General features: G+C 54.3%; 1 protein-coding gene across 1 annotated transcript in view; it reads left to right on the plus strand.

Moving 5' to 3' along the window:
• The first annotated feature begins 4,659 nt into the window (after positions 1–4,659).
• RAI1 (retinoic acid induced 1) overlaps positions 4,660–15,883 on the plus strand; it is a 130,083-nt gene continuing 118,859 nt past the window's right edge. The window contains exon 1 of the mRNA XM_034942311.3: positions 4,660–5,020. The gene's annotated coding sequence lies outside the window, so the exon portion shown is untranslated. The remainder of the gene's footprint in view (positions 5,021–15,883) is intronic.

Consider the following 15,883-nt stretch of genomic DNA (forward strand, 5'->3'; position numbering starts at 1 on the left):
GCTGGGACTACAGACATGCACCACTATACCTGGCTAATTTAAAAAACAAACAAAAAAAAAAACAACTTTTTTTTTTTGTAGCAATGAGTCTCACTATGTTGCCCAGGCTAGCCTCGAACTCTGGGCTCAAGTGATCCTCCTGCCTTGGCCTCCCAAAGTGCTGGAATTACAGGCATGAGCCACTGCACCTGGCAACGTATGTCAACTTCAAAATTTTCACTTTTTGCTCTGCTTTCCAATCAAAACAAACCTAGCAGCCTGAGTTCGGCCTTTGAGCTGCAAGTTTGAGACTCTGCCCCAACACTGACTTTATTGAGCCTCTGCATTGCATAGCGTGCACACCCCTGCTCACCCTTCTACCTGTGTGCAACTAAGGATGACAAGCAGGGTCAGCAGCAGAAGTGTCTTGGGGCTGGCTCTGCTGACAGTGATCCCTGATCAGTTCCTAGTTCTCTTCTGAGAAGACTGAGCCCTCTCAACCAGCATCATTCAGAGCAGTCTCAGGATGGTTAGGCCTATGGCTGTCCTCCTCTGGAAGGGCCCTCGTTTGTTCAGAAGCCTCCCCTGGTTAAAGCAGGCAGAGGAAAATCACTCTTGAAAGCTCAACTCACCAATAACCTCCTCCAGGAAGCCTTCCCTGAATTCCTTGACAGGACTAGGTCATTACTCTGCATGCCTGGGCACCACAGCACTCTTCATGGGTAACTTTCACATTGCAACCCAGGGTCTAACCCAGTGTCTGACCCACAGTGGGCTCTCCATGCATGAAATGGGTGACTAAACTCACCTGCTGTGTGACTTTGGATCAGTGACTTCACCTCTCTGAGCCTTGATTTTCTTATCTGTAAAATGAGTTGAGGCAAGGCAGCACTCAGAGGGTCCTTGCAGATGTGATTAAACAAATTAAGAGTCTTCTTGAGATGGAGGGATTAGCCTGGATTATCCAGGTGGCCCGGAATGGAATCACAAGGGTCCTCATGAGCAGAGGCAGGAAGGTCAAGGGAGGAAGTAGAAGCTGGGACAATGGAAGCAATTGTTTTCTTGCCTGTTCTAGCCTCTGGAGGTCACCAAGGGGTCACAAGCTGAGAAACACAGGCAACCTCCAGAAATTGGAAAAGGCAAGGAACAGATTCTCTCCTGGAGGCGCCAGGAGAGCTAGCCCAGCCCACACCTTGGCTTTAGCCCAGTGAAACTGATTTTGGAGTTCTGACCTCCAGAACTGTAAAGAATAAATCTGTCTAGGCTGGGCAACATGGTGAAACCCACTCTCCACAAAAAATACAAAAATTAGCTAGGCTTGGTGGTGTGGTGTGTGCCTGTGGTCCCAGCTACTTGGAAGGCAGAGGCACGAGAATCACTTGAACCCGAGAGGCAGAGGTTACAGTGAGCCACGATTGCGCCACTGCACTCAAGCCTGGGCAACAGAGCAAGACTCTGTATAAATAAATAAATAAATAAATAAATAAATAAATAAATAAATTTGTGTTATTTTAAGCCACTTGTGGAATTGGTTACAACATCCCTAGGCACCTGGCACACAGTAGGTACTCAAAAGTGGCAGTTCTGGTCAGGCGTGGTGGCTCACACTTGTAATTCCAGCACTTTGGGAGGCCAAGGCAGGAGGATCACTTGAGCCCAGAATTCAAGACCAGCCTGGGCAACATAGCAAGATGCCATCTCTATAAAAAATAAATTGGCTAGGCATAGTGGTGTATGCCTGTGGTCCCAGTTACTCAGGGGGCTGAGGTGGGAGAACTGCTTGAGTCCAGGAGTTTGAGGCTGCAGTCAGCTATGATCACACCATTGCACTCCAGCCTGGGCAACAGAGTGAGACTCTGTCTTACACACACATATACACATATACACACATTCACACTCACACACAAAAGCAGTTGTTAGTACCTTGACCGCACACCCTCTTCCATCTGCCTGCATATTCCTTCCTCCTCTCACTCTCTGGGACACCCATCCCCTTTGCAACCCAGGGCTCCCTTCCTGCCCATCCTCTGAGGTCTGGCTCAATCGCCACCTCCTCCAACCCTTCGCTGAACTGACATCCAGAAATGCTAAGCCCTTGAACAAATGTGCTTCCTTGAGTGGTGCCTGAGCTATGGCTCCCAAAGAGGCCAGGCTTGTGATCTTCTTTGTACCCCCAGCCCTGCCTACAGGGTCCACTGGCCCCAGTCATGTAAACTTGATACCAAGGAATTTTCAAAATAAAAAATACCTAATTCCAAGGCCAGAAAATTGACTCTCCTTGGGGTTCCAGCTGGTCTCCTGCCCTCTCCAGGTGGAGAAGCTAGTCTTGGGGACCCTTGTGTGGGAACCAGAAATCTCCCAGCAAGACCTCCTTGTCTTGCCTCCCACTGGGGTCCCTAGAACCAGCCTTCCCTTAGGCTCCACTCAGGAGCAGGTTAAGGTAAGGCAGGGAGGGCAGGAGACCAGCTCGGGGTGGAGATTGGGAGCCCTGGATGGATGATAGGGACTGTTCCCATTAATCTAGCATCTTAAAGCAGTAACAGCACTTACTGCATGCCAGGCTGTGAGCTAAATGCTTTCCACACGTACCTCATTCAATCCTCTCAACAGACCCATGAGGTAGGTACTATTATCCCCATTCTACAGATGAGGAAACGGAGGCTCAGCAAGTTAAGTAGTTTGCCCAAAGCCACCCAGCTGGGCATAGAGGAGCCACGTTTAGAAACCAGATTTGCCAGGCGCGGTAGCTCATGCCTGAAATCTCAGCACTTTGGGAGTCCGAGGCAGGTGGATCACCTGAGGTCAGGAGTTCAAGACCAGCCTGACCAACATGGAGAAACCCTGTCTCTACTAAAAATACAAAATTAGGTGGGTGTGGCGGTGCATGTCTGTAATCCCAGCTACTCGGGAGGCTGAGGCAGGAGAATTGCTTGAATCTGGGAGGCAGAGGTTGTGGTGAGCCAAGATCGCACCATTGCACTCCAGCCAGGGCAACAGGGGCAAAACTCCGTCTCAAAAAAAAAATACATAAATAAATAAATAAAAATAAACCAGATCTGTCATCCAGAAACCGCACTTAAAACAAGCTTAAAACAACACAGTTCGCACTGGGATCCAGCTCTGTCTTGCTCTTGACATTCACCCTGGGAGACGGGTAGCCAAGTCCAGTAGGAAGGACTGTGGGGACCTGTGTTGATTCTGTCCTGTAGCTTGAGAACCTGGACAGGGGACTTCACCACTCTGCACCTGTTTCCTCATCCACAAAATGTATGAGCCGACCTCACAGAGGGGGCACCAGGATCTAATGAGACCATGCACAGAAGGGGCACAGCAGGCCTGGGACAGAGTGAGGGCCCCCCATCTATCACAATACCTTATTTTGCAGATGCAGGATTCACTTGTCCCAGGTCACCCACAAGCTCTGATGCCTTGACCAGCTCCCCTCTGCCCTACCAAAGGACAAATGACGGAGGCTTCGATGGGGCTGTTAATGGGGTCATATCCCACAGACCCTAGAGGCTGGGTGGGGCTGAGAGGCTTCCCAAGCAGGTGGCAGTGAGCTCCCACCTGAGCTATGGCAAGTAGAGACCTAGGCATGAAATTGCTCTGAGGTCTGTACCTTAAGTTCATGCAAGGACTCTCTCATTCAACATGCCTCTGTTTAAAGTCTGCCAGTGGCTACCTTCCTTGCACTAGAATTGCAAACAAATTCCTCACTGGGCTCTCTGCAGCCCTGCAGGCTCTGGCCCTCCCAATATAGCTCTGACTTCAGTGTGCCCATTACTTGTCCCCTTGCTCACGGCCTCCTCACAATTCCACTTACTCACCAAGTTCTCTCCTGCCTCAGGACCTTTGCACTTGATGTTCTTTCTGCCAGTGATGCTCTTCCCAGGAGGGCAGGCCCCTGTAGTCCCAGCTACTCAGAAGGCTGAGGTGGGAGGACTGTTTGAGGCCAGGAATTCAAGTTCGGCCTGGGCAACACAGCAAGACCCTGCCTCTAAAAGAACAAAATGCTCTTCCCAGACTCTACCCATGGCGGTTCCTCTTGCTATTTAGATCTTTGCACAGACAGGCCTCCTTCTCTCTCCCCCAGCCAAGGAGCCCTAGCCGTCACTTCACCTGCTAATTTTCGTCCTAGCACTTACTGCTCTAAAATTATCTTCGTCATGTATCTAAGCATTTGTTTGCTGTCTGTCTCTTCCCACCAGGATGCCAGCTCCACGACAGCAGGGACCGCATTGTCTCTGCTGATTCCTCAAGACTCAGCAAGGTGCCAGGTGCCCAGTAAATGAAGTTTACATGAAGCCAATGGAGTTTTGAAATCGAAAATGTTTCTCAAACTGCAAAGAAGTGGGCACAGGTGAGGGCTAATGGTGGGGTGAGGGTGGGGACCTGGCCTGACGCTGGAAGCTCCTGTACGCAGGGCGCTAGGGTCCTCCCAGGCCGCACCGGGATCCCACCGAAGAGGCCCCCTCCCGCAGGCCGGCCGGCGGGCGGGGGGCGCGCAGTGGGGCGCGCAGACCGCCAGGGGGTGCTGTCGGGGCGCGCACGGCCCACCTGGCGCCCGGGGCCGCGAGCGAGCGCAGCCAGGCCGCCCGGGAACTTTTTTCCTCGCGCTCTCGCTCTCCTTCTCCCCCCGCGCGTCGCCCGCCCGCCCGCCCGTCCGCTCTTCCTGTGCGGAGGGGATCGCATTTCCCCGCGGCACCCGCGGACACCAGGCAGGCCCGGCCGGGTGTGCGGCCAGGGCCCGCTCCCCGCGCCGCCCGCTCCCCGCGTCCCCGGGCGCCGCCCCCGCCCGCGGCTGGGCTCCGAGAGACGAGTGGGAGAGCGAGTGCAGCGAGGGCGAGAGGCGAGCCGAGCAGGCCGCCCTGCCCGCGGCCCTAGCGCCGGCGCGAGGAGGGGGCGCCGCGGCCCACCCTCCTTCCTGCCTGGCCGCGGGCCGGCCGGGCCGCCGCGCCCCGACCCCCATGGCCACCCAGGCCTCCGGGCCGCGAAGTCGCAGCGCCAGACCCAAGGCCCCCGAGTGAGCGCGGGCGCCGAGGTGAGCAGCGAGCGCCAGGGCGCGGGGGGCGCAGTGTACCCTGCCCCGGGGCGGGGGCGGCGCGAGGCGTCGGGATCCTAGGCCGGGTGATGAGCCGGGGCGGGTTCGGACGCCGAGCGCGCGCGCTGGGTAGAGATGTGGGGTCCGCGGGGTCCTTGCTTTGTGTGGTGTGGGGGGTGCGCGAGGTCACCGGATGGACGTCTGGGGAGCTGCAGGGTGGGGGCGCCCTGCGCCGCGGCTGAGGGTCTTCTGGGGGATGTGCGGCCAGCTGAGGTCGGGTGGGGGCATGGGGGCGCGAGGGGCGAGTGTGGCAAGGGATCTGCTTGCGCCGAGGCGCGGAGTGTTTGCGGAGCGTGGGGTGGGGACGTGGGGGGCATTCGCGGGGCGCTGGGGGCGGAGGTGAGCTTTGTGAGTGCGTCCGAGGTGGGGGACGGGGAGCTGACTTCCCCATGCGTGACCCGGGCCTGGCGTGGCCATCGCTTGGGAGTCAGGGCCGGGAGGGGCGGCGAAGGCCGTGCGTGGCGAGATGCGTGCTCGGGCTCTCTGCGGTGTCCCTACCCGGGCAGCGGCGCCGGGGCCTGTGCGCAGGCCCCGAGGCCGGGCAGGAAGCGGCCCCCGCGACCTGGGGAGCTCTGTAGCGGCCAGGCCCGGGAGGCACGGGCCCTTCGGGGATGACGTCACGGGCGGGGGCCCCGGACACGCGAGCTTTGCGCCCCACAGACGGCGGCGCAGCCCGCCGCCCTTTTCGAGGCCGGCCCCCCCTCTCACGCGCCTTGAAGGCAGGGAACCCGGGAGGACATGGGGGCCGAGTGCGGCGGGGACAAGGGGTGGCAGGACGCGAGGGTGACATTTGGAGCCTGGTCGCGCCAGGGGCCTCTGTGGTGGGGCGGAGGGGAAGCGAAACACCAGCCAGGCCCTAGGCCGTCGCGGCCCCAGCTTCCTGGGGCGCCCGTTTTCCCGGCGAGCAGTTTTCCTTCTTGGGGCTCTTGGTCGTTATCTAGTCCACGCAGGGGCCGGAGTGCGGGCTGCCGCGGTGCCCTACTGCGCGGAGCCCGGGCTGGCGGGGGCGCGGCGGGCCTCGGGCTCTGAATGGATGGGAGCGAGTGTAACAATGCGCCGGTGGGGGCTGGGGGAGGGGAGGCCGCGCGCCTGAATGGCGGAGCCGGCCGGGCGCTGCTCCGCGCGCCGCACACCCTCCCGCGCCGCCTTCCCCGCGGTTTCGGCGGGCCCGGATTCAGGGACCCACTCGGGATCTGCACGGTTCCTCCCACCAATACTGCCCCCCGCCCCCCTTTTATGTCTTTCCAATGCAGTAGTGTGTTGAGAATTCAAGGGCATTACATCTGGTTGCAATCCAGTTTCATGCCGCTGCCGGGCTGTTAAGACCTCGCGCTGACGTCAGAGCAGGGGAATTACTTCTTTTTATTTTATCTTTTTTTAGTTGTCTGCTGCCCTGGGAGGAGAGGCGGGGGTGGGTTAGGCTAGCTCTGATGTGGAGGCGCCAGCGTGATGGGAGCCCCGAGCTGGGGGCTCTGCTTCTCTTCCTGCCCCTGCCCCTCTCCATTCTCCATACAGTCCTCGCTCTGCTCAGGGTCAGGCCCACCCCAGGTGGGGGGCAGCCCTCGCTGCAGACTGAATGGTGGCCCCTCCCTGCTGACCACACAGCTGGGTTTTCAGAGGCTTCCCTGGGACGTGGCCCTCGGGATCTAGAAACTGGAAAGGAATCTTCTAGTTTCCCACCCCTCCCCCTCTTGACAGGCAAGCCGGTATATTCGGGGCCCAGGAGCAAGGAAAAGTGGCCTTTTGCGTGACACAGAAGTGGACACATCATTCTGATCTCAGGGCAGGCTCAGCCCCATAACTCTGGCAAAAGCTCTCACAAGCAAAAGCCTTGGAGAGGAGGAGAATGTATCAAGGTGAGATCCAGGCCCCAGAAGCCAACTGTGGAGTGGGCAAAATAGGACCTTTCCCACCAGCCTAGCATCCCTCTGGCTTCTGTGGAGATAAAGGGAACTCAGGGGTACTGGAGCTGCCTTTCTCTTCCACTAGACTGTGGGGCTCTCGTAGGCAGGGACCCTGTCTTACTCCTCTTTATTTTATTTTTGAGACAGGGTCTTGCTGTGTGGCCCAGGCTGGAGTGCCTTGGCACAAACACAGCTCACTTCAGCCTCAACCTCCAGGGCTCAAGCGATCCTCCAGCATGAGTCTCCTGAGTAGCTGGGATCACAGGCGCCCGACACCACACGTAGCTAATTTAAATTTTTTTTTTTTTTTCTAGAGACAGGGGTCTTGCCATGGCTGGTCTTGAAGTCCTGGGCTCAAGCGATCCTCCCTCTTTGGCCTCTCAAAGTGCTGGGATTACAGGAGTGAGTCACTGCACCCAGCCTTACTCCTCTTTAGACTCCCAAGCCTAGACCAATGGCTTTCAAATTCTTGCCCGTGACCTATAGTAAGAAATACATCGTAGGTAACTACACAGGTCACACTGTATATAGCTGAAACAAAAGTTCACTGAAATAACTCCCTTACTGTGTCTGCTGGTCTGTAATCCTTTTTGTTCTTGTGTATTTGGGTTTTTTTAAATTACTGATTGCTACCCACGAAATTAATTTTGCAATCCACTGATGGGTCATACCCAGAATTTGAAAAAAACAAGCCTAGGAAATGAATTTGCCATCTATTCATGCAACAAATGTTAATTGCAACCCTAATAATTCCTCTCATGTTAAACTACTCAAGTAACACTTGGATACTTGGGTGAAAAATGCAAATAAGCCAGAAATATATGTAGTAAAAGTAAAAGTTCCCTTGGCACCCTCCCTGCAGGTAACCCCAGTTAATAGTTTGAACGTATCCTTCCAGACTTTTTGTTACTCACTTAATGCATATATATATATATATATATGTATATTACATATACCAATCCATGCATAGTTTTCTTTTTCCCCAAGTGAGGCCATACTGTGGGCTCTTACTCGGCAGCTTCCTTTTTCCTCTCCGTTTGTCTTGGAGAGGTTGGTTGTGTGGCGAAGTCCTTCAGGGCAAGTTCTGGGTTGACTCCTGGCTCCACCACATACTGAACAGGCCATTTACCTCTCTGTGCCTCAGTGTCCCCATCTTTACAATCAGGAGAATAACAGTACAGACCTCACGGTACTGAAGTAAAGATGCAGTGAGTTAATCCATATGAAGTTTAGAGCAGCGCTTTTGCCAATAAATGCTGATTGCTGCTGTCATTGTTGTATTATTATTGCTATTCTATCTCCATGGCAGCCCATGTTTGAAATGCATTGCTTTTCACAGCTGCCTGTGGCCATGGCATGGGTGTCTTTTTCCTCCCCTATCCAATGTGTGGCTCCACAGGGAGGGAGGAGGTGCAACACCAACGGTGTGCACAGAGCAACGTCTCTGTGGGAGAGGCACCTGGGCACTGGGCCCAAGGGAACAGGGATTTTCCAAGGACCCACTGTTTCCAAAGTTCTGTGCTTAATGTCAGGGTCCAAGCAGGAAGCATCCCTGCACTTGACCACAAGAAGGTCACAGCCCAGTGGGTGATTGGGACCCAGCTCATAGCCAAGGCCTCGACCAGAGCTGGAGGCTTCCTGGAGGAGGGGCCTTTGAGCAGGTGCTTCAGGCACGGCGAGGTAAGAATGAGAGGAGCATTCCTGGCAGAGGGAACACAGTGAGCAGAGCAAGTCTTTGGAAGCTGGAAGGGATGTGGCCTGTGTGCTGTAGCCAAACAAGAGGGGAGGACTTGGCTCAGAAAGAATGGTGGCGGAAGAGGTTGGGCTGTTGCTGGGACCTCCTCACTGGCCTCCCTGCCTCCATCCTGTCCCCTCCCAGGTGCTGGCCAGCAGCACTGTCAGAGCTGCTGTCGTTCTAAACCCAGCAGATAACCTCCAGTGGCTCCTGCTGCCTTATGAATAAAGGTCCCATCTGTAGTTCTTCCCATGCTGCCCAGGGCCATTTCTGGTGTCCTCTGCCTGCCCTGTCCTCATTCAGTCCTGTCCCCTCCAGCCACAGCTGGCACCTCCTTGTTAAGGTGCAGCCATGTGCATCCTTGCCTCTGTGCATCGGGCTGGGCTGTTCCTTCCACCTGGGATGCCCTTCACCTTCCTCCCTGCCGCCCCAGACCAAAACAGACGTTCTGTCTCCTCCTCCTCTGACCTCCGAGGCAGAATGAGTCATCTCCCTTTGTCTATACTCGTGGCATAGCATTTATCACGGAATTATCGGCAATTCTGCCAGTGTCTGTCCTCCCCATGAGGCTGAAGCATCGAGGCCTGAAAGCACGTCTCCTTGCTCTCTCCGGCCCAGTGCCAAGGGCGAGGCCTAGAACACAGGACGCTCAGAAATGCTTCCTGGCAGGAGGGCCAGGTGAGGTGGAGAGGGTGAGAGCACCAACATTGTCTCCCGTGGGCCCCTTTGATCTTTAGCAAGGGCATGCTCAGGTCTGTGTGGATCTTGTGCTGTCAGCCTTTAGATGAGTGGGGTGAGGGGCTTGGTGGGGTCGGGGGGCAGGGGGGAGGTGGCGGGCAGCTTCCCCAGGCTGCTTCCTGAGGGGGCTAGGAGAAACTGGCTCGTCCTGTTCCCCAGTGATTGAGGCAGAGCTGTGCCCTGTTCCTGGTGGGTCACTGGGGATCTGAGATTGGAATGTGACACCAGGGAAGGGGAGGCAGGGTGGGAGGCAGGGCTTGGAGGTACAGGCTGGGGCTTGGCTGGCAAAGGACAGATTTCGCTCCACTGGTTCTTGAACCCGTGTGTGTGTGTGTGTGTGTGTGTGTGTGTGTGTGTGTGTGTGTGTGTGCGCGTGCGCGCGCGCCGGGGAGGGGAGAGATGGGGAAGAGAAAAACATGAGGGCAGAGAGGTGGAGTGGGGGTGGGGGACCTGGGGAGTGGTGAGCAGGGACAGGGAGAGATGGAAGTGGGGGGACGGCAAGGAGTGAGGGAGAAGTTCCTGCTGCTGCTGCTGGAGAGTATGAAGAGTGTGCTTAGGGCCAGGAAGGAAAGCAGCCAGGCGCATCGGCTCCCACCACCATCAGCCATGCCTTCCTTCGTCTGTCCAGCAGACAACCCTAAGTGTTCTCTTGCTTGGCTCCATGCTCGCATGGCCCCAGACAGGAGCAAGCTTGTGGTCCAGGCTTCGCACCCTTGAAGTCTAGGGGCCAGGTGAACAATGAGCATCTGGTTTCTTTCTTTTTTTTTGAGATGGAGTCTTGCTCTGTCGCCCAGGCTGGAGTGCAATGGTGCGATCTCAGCTCACTGCAACCTCTGCCTCCCGGGTTCAAGCAATTCTCTGGCTCAGCCTCCCAAGTAGCTGGGATTACAGGCGCCCACCACCACGCCCGGCTAGTTGAGCAACCTCTTTCTGCACAAAGTGATCAGGCTGGGGGAGAGAAGGTGCCCAGAATGCTGTGCAGAGGCAGGAGAGGAGGGTGGAGCAGGCGAGCATGGGGTAGGGGGCAGGGAAGCCATGTGTTAGGCACTATGGTGGGGAGCCAGGACTGCTGGGGAGTCTTCCTTTCCTCTCTGGCCTCGGTCTCATCTGTAAATGGGGGAAGAGTGGACTGCTCTTGCACTGATGGTTTGTGGACCCAAGTCACCCACTCCTTGGGCATGAGAAACCAGGGACCCCGTGGAGACAGCTGATAGAACAGGGACAGCAGGCATGCTCAGAGCGTCTGCAGGCCCATGGTCAGGGGGCTTGAGGGAGAACATGCAGAATCCAGTGGAGCTTGGGTTCGCCTCCTTGAGTTCCCTTCTTGGAGACTGTGCTCATCTGGAAGGCGAGATAGGGTCGGGGTAGGGGAAAGAGCACTGGATTCGGAATCAGGAAAAGTGGTTGAGTTTTAACTGCAGCATCCCTCGGGCAAGTCACTTTCCCTCTGTGAGGGTCAGTTTCCTCTTCTGTCAAAAATGTGAACGGGCTTTGTTGTAAGCATTAAAGGTGAGCTGGGGTGCCGTGGCTCATGCTTGTAATCCCAGCACTTTGGGAGGCCGAGGCAGGCGGATCACTTGAGGTCAGGAGTTTGAGACTAGCCTGACCAACATGGCAAAACCCCATCTCCACTAAAAATACAAAAATTAGCCAGGTGTGGTGGCCCATGCCTGTAATTCCAGCTACTTGGGAGGCTGAGGCACGAGAATCACTTGAACCCAGGAGATGGAGGTTGCAGCGAGCCAAGATAGCACCACTGCACTCCAGCCTGGGTGAAGGAGACTCTGTCTCAAAAAAAAAAAAAAAAAAAAAAAAGTGAGTGTTGCTGTGTTTTGTCATCTGGAAAGCAAGGAGGTCCTATAGCTTGGGGCCATAAACAGGCTTTGGGGTCACACCAGCCTGGGTTCAAATCCAGGTACCAGCTGCTCACTGTGGGGCTCCATTTCCCTCCCCTTTAAAATGAGGATAATAGGCAGGGCGCGGTGGCTTACGTCTATAATCCCAGCACTTTGGGAGGCCAAGGCGGGTGGATCACTTGAGGTCAGGAGTTCGAGACCAGCCTGGCCAACATGATGAAACCCATCTCTACTAAAAATACAAAAATTAGTCAGGCGTAGTGTCACGTGCCTGTAATCCCAGCTACTTGGGAGGCTGAGGCAGGAGGATCACTTGAACCCCGGGGGGTGGAAGTTGCAATGAGCCAAGATCGTGCCACTGCACTCCAGCCTGGGTGACAGAGCAAGATTCAGTCTCAATGATAATAATAAATAAATAAACAAAATGAGGATAGTAACAGGCCCCTCCTGGTTGCTGCTGCATACTTCCTCAGCTGGGATATCATTGCTGGGCTGTTAGGCAGTTGTTTTTTGTTTTGTTTGTTTGTTTTTTGAGATGGAGTCTCGCTCTGTCGCCCAGGCTGGAGTTCAGTGGTGCGATCCTGGCTCACTGCAACCTTTGCCTCCCGAGTTCAAGTGATTGATTCTCCTGCCTCAGCCTCCCGAGTAGCTGGGACTACAGGTGTGCGCCACCATGCCTGGCTAATGTTTGTATTTTTAGTAGAGACGGGGTTTCACCATGCTGGTCAGGCTGGTCTCAAACTCCTGACCTCATGATCCGCCTGCCTCGGCCTCCCAAAGTGCTGGGATTGCAGGCGTGAGTCACTGCGCCCACCCTTGGGCAGTTATTTTTATTGCTAAAGTGCTTTGTATGTAGAAGAGATCACCATTATTATTATTATTTTTTTTTTTTTGAGCCGGAGTGTTGCTCTGTCGCCCAGACTGGAGTGCAGTGGCTCGACCTCGGCTCACTGCAACCTCTGCCCCCTGGGTTTAAGCATTTCTCCTGCCTCAGCCTCCCTAGTAGCTGGGATTACAGGTACGCACTACCATGCCTGGCTAATTTTTTTTTATTTTTAGTAGAGACGGTGTTTCACCATGTTGGCCAGGCGGGTCTCAAACTGCTGACCTCAGGTGATCCACCCGCCTCAGCCTCCCAAAGTGCAGGGATTATAGGCGTGAGGTGAGCCACCACGCCCGGCCAATTATTATTCTTCCATTCATGCCAGGTCACATCTAACCCTTACCTGTAATAACATTGGCCAAAATGAGGAGTTTGGTGCTTGTTTCTTTTCTAGCCAGGTCAAGGCAGATGGATTGAGTGGGTCTTTTTACACATGGGGCGGGTGAGAATTACTAGTTTTCTGGCCAGAGTTTCTGTATGTAAAGGGACTTTGCCCCGGTGGTGTAGGTGGACCCCAGGAAAGCATCCAGCAACTTGTGAATTTAGTGGCAGTATAACCACAAACTCTCATTCATTCATTCATTTATAAATCACGTGTAGAACACCAGGGTACTGAGAAAACAGCCATGAATGAGATGCAGCTCTAATGTAGCATAGTGGGTATGCATATGTATTTTGGACTTTGCCTGGGTTCAGATCCAGGGTCTACCACTTGCGAACTTAGCCAAGTTATTTATCTCCTTTACTTGGTTCTGTCATCTGTAAAATGGGGGAACTGATAGAATCTACCTCATAGGGTGGTCGTTTGTTCAAGTCCAGCATCAGGTACATAGAAAGTGCCAGAGCATGGCCCTTCCTCCACTGTTGCTTTTATTTCTGCCCTGAAGGATCTCATGGACCAGTTTGGTGCTGGAGGAGGTCACCCTGGCCAGGCTTCTCAGTGAGGGTTGGCATCCAGAAAGGGGTGCCAAAGCCCCCCAACTCCTTGAATCAGACCCTTCTATAGCAATCTAAAGCTGCTTCTCTGCTTGACTGTTGGGGCCTGATGCTGGGGAGGTCCTGTGAGGCCTTATTGACCTGGGAAAGTCCGCCTTTGTCTGGCGCCAGGTGTGCTTGATTTTAGAAGGAATTTCAGTCCTAGCCGGGCACCGTGGCTCACGCCTGCAATCTCAGCACTTTGGGAGGCCGAGGTGAGTGGATCACCTGAGCCCGGGAGTTCGAGACCAGCCTGGCCAAACATAGTGAAACCCCATCTCTACTAAAAATACAAAAAGATAGCTGGGCGTGGTGGTGGGCGCCTGTAATCCCAGCTACTCAGGAGGCTGAGGCAGGAGAATTGCCTGAACCTGGGAGGCAGAGGTGGCAGTGAGCCAAGATGATCGTACCACTGTACTCCAGCCTGGGTGACAGAGCGAGACCTTGTCTCAAAAAAAAAAAAAAAAAAAAAGGAATTTCAGTCTCAAGTATGAAAGCAGAAAGTGTTTCCTGATTGAGGACTCCTCACCAGCCGGAGGCAGCAGGACTGCCTGCCTCTGTGTGTCTTTAGGCAGGTTCCTCAAGCTCCCTAAGCCCGTTTCCTCCTTCATCAAAAGGCGAAAGTAATAGTACCTATTTCATAGTTTTGTTAAGAGGATCAAATGAAATAGGGCCTCTAAAGCACTTAGCCAGTCCTGGGCACAGAATAGTGTGCTTAGTAAATATTGTGCCTATTAGTGATAATCAGAATTCTCAGACAATGTAAAGTAAAAACCACCTGAAAGATTTCTTAGGAGCTACAGCTTCATAGAGATGAGAAGTTGTAAACCTCCCAGAGCCCAAGTGGACAAAGAATTGTTACAGCAGCTGGAGAGACAGGAGGCCCAGAGAAGCTTAACTCCTGTAGCAAAGTCACCCAGCATTCTGGCTTGGGGTGGGCAGGGATGGGGAATCAGAGCTGGCTTTCAGTCTGGTGCTCTCTGGTGCTTTGATAGTGATTCCTTCAGCAAATAGCTATGGGCAAACAGCATTGATGCACAGCTGAGGTCATATGGGCCTGTCTTCTGGAAGCTTCTGTTCTGATAGGGAAAATGAAATTTCTACATGATCATGATGAGAGGTAAAATAAAATCACATGTTCTATTAGAAGAGTAAAGTCATCGGGTATTCACTCATTCAAGGGGGCTCTGTGCCAGGCTGTGGAGCAGTGGGTCTCATTCGGGGGCGATCTTGTGTCTCAGGGGACACTGGGCCATGTCAGGAGACATTTTTGGTTGTCTCAGCTGGGGAGGTGCTGCTGGCATCTAGTGGGTAAAGGCCAGGGATGCTGCTAAACATCCTACCGCACAAGGCAGCCCCTGGAACCACACATCAGCTGGCCCCTGATGTCCATGTGCCGAGGGTTGAGATCCCTGCCTTGGGAAGCAGCAGTGGCCAAGCAGATGGAGCCCCTGCCCGTTTGAAGCATAGAGCGTGGTAGGTGAGCAGACGTTACAGAAATGATTGCCTAGATATGGATTTATTTGTAATGTGAGCTATGAAGGAAAAGGTAGCGAGAAGAAAGAGGGATGCGAGCCTTTCTACTCTTTTAAGGGAGGGCCTTTGGGGAGGTCTTTCCAGCTGAGGGCACAGCCCAGGCAAAGGCTCAGAGGCAGAAAGTGCAGGAGTGTGTTGTGGGTGGGGAGGCTACCAGGCACCTGGTGTGTGCCTGGGGAGAAGTCAGAAAAAGGCCTGGCCTCGGGGGGCCCAGGAAGTGGCTTCCAGAGGTGGGGAGAAGGCAAAAGAGAGGACTAAACCCTTTAGTCTGTTTGAGGGAACTCCAGCCCCCAGCATGTTGCTCTCTGGGGGATCCAGCAGGGCCAGGTGGGCAGTGGGAGCACCCTAGCCCCAGGTGCTACCTTCCAGCCTGGGGCCAAGCCTTTTCCCTTTCTCTCATTTGCAGCTTTCTGATAGGTGGGAAAGAGAAGCAGGAAAAAAGAGAGCAGAGGAAAAACAATATTTTCATTTCAAACACAGATAGGGGTGAGGGAGGCGGGAAGGAATCTGGTTTATGATACCTTTGAGACAAGCACAGAAAATCCCCACCGTGGCCCGAAATAGCACTAAAACAGACGTTTTGCCAAATCAGACTTAATTGAGTGGCTCTCTTCTTGACTCCAGCAGGATGTGGCCGGAGCTGGCTTTGTTCCCTTGGGATGACACTGTCCCCTGGGGCCCCTGCCCTGGCTAATTAAACAAAGAGGACCTGGTCTCCTAGGCAGGACAGGAACCTGGGGAGCTGAACTTGACAGCCCTTGGCCTCTGCCTGAGAGGGCCAGAAATGGTTACAGGGGTTGGGAAGGTGGGGGGTTCCTGACAGGAGGGCCAACTGAGTGAAAGCATTGGTGGGAGAGGCCTGGTTCCTCTAATATGTGAATATCTGTCTCTTTGGATGCTGAAAGGGATGGAGAAAAGCCAGCATTGAGTGCCTACTATTGTGCCAGGCATTGGGTGGTCCTCGCTAAGTCTTATTAACTGCCCTATATCCATTATCAAGGAAACTGAAGCACAGAGAGGTTAAGTGATCTGCCTGAGGTCACACAGCAACGAAGTGGCAGAGCTAGGATTAGAAATCACATCCGCAGGCTCCAAAGCCAGGCCCTGCCTGCTGCTTACCCCCTTCCCCATGTTAGTCACTCATCCATTCGGGAGCTAATTCCTGGCTATGAAATA

This window comes from Pan paniscus, chromosome 19 (assembly GCF_029289425.2).
Source record: "Pan paniscus chromosome 19, NHGRI_mPanPan1-v2.0_pri, whole genome shotgun sequence".
In the NCBI taxonomy this organism is placed as follows: domain Eukaryota; kingdom Metazoa; phylum Chordata; class Mammalia; order Primates; family Hominidae; genus Pan; species Pan paniscus.